A 6,000-nucleotide genomic window follows, 5' to 3' on the forward strand; every position below is an offset into this window, starting at 1 on the left:
TCAATCGCATATAAATATTTGACCTGAGAACAGTGTGAAGTAATTTTTTTAGATTCGATTTTATTTTTAGTATACCATTGAATAATGACTGAATACATAAGCTTAAGCAACAAAAATATTGTTTATTTTTGTTCAAGTCCAACAGACCAGGGCCCCGTTTCCCGAAAGCATCATTAGCCTAACGACGTCGTCAAAACCGTCGTACGATCGTCGCAGAATTTTCGGACCGTTTCCCGAAAGCATCGTTACGTAACGACGTCGTTAAAACCGTCGTAACTAACGACGGCTACAGGGGTACTCGTAGAGCACTAGGATGCATTGTTACTATAGCCTCAGTGGAGTCACCAGCTGGACATTCCGTGTATTGGATGTGTTTTATTAAAATACGTCATCCAATACCACTGAATGTCCAGCTGGACATTCAGCACATGCTATTTTTTGTAATATGGAATTATTTCAGGGGAAAATGCCGTGAAACAATGTACGCACGGTGCGTTCAGGATTAGGACTGATATAGCATATGTCGGCCTAGACCAAATCAATTGTGTTTTAATATTTGTAGCATTCATATTAGTCTATTATTTTCGTAGGCTACTCTGCTGTTGGCCTTGATGGGGAGATATTTTTTTGCTGCCACAAAATATAGTTTAATCCAACAACATTCCTGCGTCTCCCCCTCATACAGAGCCCATTTCAGCACCGTGTCAGTAGACAGCTACAATCCTACGACGTTGTAAGAGCAGAGCATGCACGTTCATGTTAAGATGAGTTTTTGGAAACGCTGCCCTAAAATTAACGATTCATCGTGAGATCCATCGTACGAGCATGGATCCATCGTTATCGGGAAACGGGGCCCAGGGCCCAGGGCCCCGTTTCCCGATAACGATGGATCCATGCTCGTACGATCCGGGGCCCAGGGCCCCGTTTCCCGAAAGCATTGTTAGCCTAACGACGTCGTTAACACCGTTGTACGATTATCGCAGAATTTTCGGCCCGTTTCCCGAAAGCATTGTTACGTAGCGACGTCGTTAAAACCCTCGTAGCTAACGACGCCTACAGGGGTACTCGTTAAGCACTAGGATGCATCGTTACTATAGCCTCAGTGGAGTCACCAGCTGGACATTCCGTGTATTGGATGTGTTTTATTAAAACACGTCATCCAATACCACTGTATGTCCAGCTGGCACTATTTCGCAATACCCCAAAAACAGTGGTTCCCGCATATATATTACTCGTAGACTACTGTTAGATTTAAACAGCAAAGACAGAGACATGTTAGAAGGCAACACAAATATAATTTATTGCAGCAATTTAAAATTCCAAAAATAAATGTACCGATGAAACGCCACGTCACAAGGCAACCCTATCACAAGGCATATAATAAAATCAAATGATTCCGTTGCTCGTGTGGGAGGTCGCTTGCGTGCGGCACTTGCTGTCTCCCTCTGATTTTAATTCAACCATCGTGGTTAAAATGTCATATTGATCAATGACATACTGTACATGAATCATGCTGAGACCAGCGGGTGTCGGATAATTTCTGCAGGCGTTTTTTGTTGCGATTGTTTGCCATAAAGCACTCGTCGCGTCGGTGAGGCTGTGATGAAGTTCACTATTTATTGGACCGTGTCTAGACAGTTATGAACATCCCTGACCTCAGTGGAGTGCACAATCGCCAAGTTGAGAGCGTGGTTTCTGCAGTGAACGTAGACTGCTGCAGGAAACTGTGCTGCGAATCGATGCGTGCCATTCCCGCTTATTGCCCGCATCATCATACCCCTGCCCAACAATATGGGCAGGAATCGATCTAGACCAGCAACAGCAATAGCCGTGTCATTGCCTCTGCGTTTGAATGATAATGAATGAATGGAACGTTGTATTTTTAATGTTGACACCAAAGTTTCTAGAGAGTGCGCGGCGCGTCAATCACTGAATGAATGAATGAATGAAACGGAATGCAGGAATCAGAGAAAGTCTGCCCTCTTTGCGGCGCAAAGCATGTTTCAGAAATCAGCACATTTAAATAAATGCTATAGGCCTAGTCACACACACATGCTATTTTTTATTTTTGTAATATGGAATTATTTCAGGGGAGAAAATGCCGTGGAACAATGTACGCACGGTGCGTTCGGGATTAGGACTGATATAGCATATGTCGGCCTAGACCAAATTAATTGTGTTTTAATGTAGCATTCATATTAGTCTATTCTTTTCGTAGGCTACTCTGCTGTTGGCCTTGATGGGGAGATATTTTTTTGCTGCCACACTAAGGTCAGGGATGTTCGTAACTGTCTAGACACGGTCCAATAAATAGTGAACTTCATCACAGCCTCACCGACGCGCCTACAGTGCTTTATGGCAAACAATCGCAACAAAAAACGCCTGCAGAAATTATCCGACACCCGCTGGTCTCAGCATGATTCATGTAGGCTACAGTATGTCTTCTGTCATTGATCAATATGAGGACACTTTAACCACGATGGTTGAATTGAAATCAGAGGGAGACAGCAAGTGCCGCTCGCAAGCGACCTCCCACACGAGCAATGGAATAATTTGATTTTATTATATGCCTTGTGATAGGGTTGCCTTGTGACGTGGCGTTTCATCGGTAGGCCTACATTTCTTTTTGGAATTTTAAATTGCTGCAATAAGTTATATTTTTGTTGACTTCTAACATGTCTCTGTCTTTGCTGTTTAAATCTAACAGTAGTCTACGACGAGTAATATATATGCGGGAACCACTGTTTTTGGGGTATTGCGAAATAGCGCCAGCTGGACATTCAGTGGTATTGGATGACGTGTTTTAATAAAACACATCCAATACACGGAATGTCCAGCTGGTGACTCCACTGAGGCTATAGTAACGATGCATCCTAGTGCTTAACGAGTACCCCTGTAGGCGTCGTTAGCTACGAGGGTTTTAACGACGTCGTTAGGCTAACGATGCTTTCGGGAAACGGGGTCCAGTGCAATTCTTGCCATTAAGTGTAGCAATAGCATATTTAGAAATATAGTACATTTCAGAAATTCAGGTAGCCTATAGGTAGGTAGACCGCATATCACCGCAGCACATCGAGCCTCAAGTATCACCTCAATGCAAAACTTTTGCATTGAGGTGATACTTGAGGCTCGATGTGCTGCGGTTATATGCGAATTCCTTGTTGTATAGCTTGCACACAACCATGCTCTTATCGACACTTCCATCCGTTCGTTTTTTGTAACAAAATTTCCCATCCACGGGGCCAACCAAAGCGGTCTCATCAGCTACTTCGTTCATGTTCACTGTGGTTTGTTATTGTCTGAACTACGCTAGTTGGTGCTCCAGTATAATCGGTCCGCCTGAAACTCATCCAGTGAGAAACGTTCCGCGGTGCAAAAATAAGTGCGATTAAAATGCGTCAATTTTTTTAACGCGTTAATTAATTAATTAATTAATCTTAATTAACGCGTTAAAGTCCCGGCCCTAGAAAATACAATTTATAATAATAGATACCCATTCCAGAAACATAATTATTTGAATCGAAATGAATTAATTTATTGCTGGTTAGCAAGCACACAATATACACCATGAGAAAATAAAATGCCAACTTCACATTTAAGAAAGACTACTGGGGGCAGTTAATTTCAACATCAACATAAGTTTAGCCTCTTTTGTGAATGTGTGAATTCGGATTCAAGTGGCCTCAAATATTCCTGTTAGCTGTGACATATTTTAATTGTAATATTCCCTAGTGATACATTTTTACTGTAATACTCTCACATAGCCATATCCAGTAGCACCAAGCATAGTTTAGAGGTAATTTCCCCTCCTAATCGCCAGAGGGCAGCACTGAACACATTTGACAAAGTTACAAAACATTTACACTAGGGGCAGCAACGGACACACAGAGGAAGTGAGAAAACCATAGAAGAACACCTGATATATATAAACTCAGACTCTGCCATTTTAGGCCAGAATCTCTTGGGCGGCGTATCGATTAGATGTAAAGCTTAGAGACGCTCCACGCGTGTTATATACGATCCCTCTCCTTTTGTTTCATAGACGATAGACAATAGACCAATAACCTTAACCAAATAAAGTGAGTTAAAAGCGATCCTGTCTCGGCGGCCTTTCCTGGACGAAAATTCATAACATAGCCAAGTCTGACCTAAGTGATTCTCACTGTTGGCGACAACATGATTGAAATCAATACAACAAGAACACATGGATCAAAGAGTGCTTGTTGTAGTCCATCTTCGGAAAAATGTTGTTTCACGCTAGAGATCAGCAATATTAGCCGTCGCGCAATGACGTTGGTTAGGAAAAGTGGAGTCTAATTCATCTTAAACAGTGCGGCCTTTTCCTATGTTTGAAAGGAAGCACTTTTTCATCTCTCCTTGACCCGATGACGTTTTCCACAAAGGTTAAGGTAAGGAGGCATAAATGTTTGGAGACTTTCAGAATATGACTTATGCCTCTTTTCCACCGACAGTACCAGCTCAACTCACCACGACTTAGCTTAGCTTGGTTCCAGGCACGTTATGTTTCCATCTAAATGCCACCTTCAAAACGGCTCAGAGGTTAGGAAGCTCTTACATGTCTTTACGTAAACCTTCCCTTCTTCCTTCTTCCTGAAATAAGAGCGTTCAGGAAACGCCCCTCAGAAGTTCGTAGGCTAGAGAATATTGTTATATAGCACCCCTTACTGCTTACTATACGTTACTGCATGATAGACTGTCCCATATGGCATCCCATACAGCATGCGCATAGACGGAACAGGAAGCAGTAGAGCAGAGTGTAAACACACACACACACAGTTCGGTCTGTTAAGTACTTGTTTTATTATTGTTAACATCCCGTCACTTTATTAAAGCGGATGAACAAATGGAATCTTGTTCTTATTTATAATCAAACAGCTTGACGCAGCCAAGCAGAGGTTATCAGTGCAGAGGAGGACTTTAGGTGGACGTTAGGTGCTCAAACAGACCACGAAGACGTCGCAGCACTGCACCCTTTCGATCCTCCCAGAACACCGTACACCTACGTGTGTCACCGAAAGTAGAACAATTGGTATGGACTAACTTGCTTTTGTGGAATAATCCTATGGAATACTAACTTAACTTCTTAACTTGCAAGATTTATGGAGTAACTTTCCCATGGAAAACTAACTTGCAAGATTAAGGAATATTTTCCTACGGAATAACTTTCCCAATGGCGCTTGTGAATGCAGAATGCCCGATTGAGCGTTGTGACTATGTAGCCGAGCATGCTGAGGCGGTAGTAGTGGCGGCCATGTTGGGTATACATGCTACTGTACACGCTGCAGCCCCCAGGGCACCGGGGGCAAACGCCAAAATGGTGAAACTCAAGCGTCCCTTCATAGCACTGGCTGGGACAGGCGAGGCCTGGTCATACTTCATAACCCGCTGGGGTGAATACAAGACGGGCACCAAGCTTGCCGGACCTGACATAGTCGCACAGCTACTGGAGTGCTGCGAGGAGGATCTGCGGAAAGACCTCACCTGCGCGGCGGGCAGGAGCCTTGCAGACAGCGATGAAAAGGATGTCCTTGCCGCCATGAATACACTCGCCGTCCGTGCGGAGAACACTATGGTGGCTCGGGTGGCCCTATCCAACATGCGACAGGGCCACGAGGAGCCCATCTGGTCGTTCCACGCCCGCATCAAGGGGCAGGCAGACACATGCAAGTACGAGATGAAATGCACTAAGGCAGGGTGCGACCAGGTCAACGACTTCACTGAAGAGATTCTACGCAATGTGATTGCCCGCGGTATCGCAGACTCAGAAATACAACTTGACCTGCTCGGCGAAAAGAACCAGGACATGCCATTAAAGGACATGATAGAGTACATCGAGGCCAAGGAGTCCGGAAAACGCTCAGCTTCACGCCTACTCGACCCCCAGAGCACGGACACGATCAGCAGTTCGTATCGGAGGGGGAAACAGCAGGATGTCCGCACCAGAGGGGGAGCCAGGCCAGAGAAGCCAAAGGCCGAGCC

Source organism: Micromesistius poutassou (assembly GCF_964030765.1).
Source record: "Micromesistius poutassou genome assembly, chromosome: 14".
Lineage (NCBI taxonomy): Eukaryota > Metazoa > Chordata > Actinopteri > Gadiformes > Gadidae > Micromesistius > Micromesistius poutassou.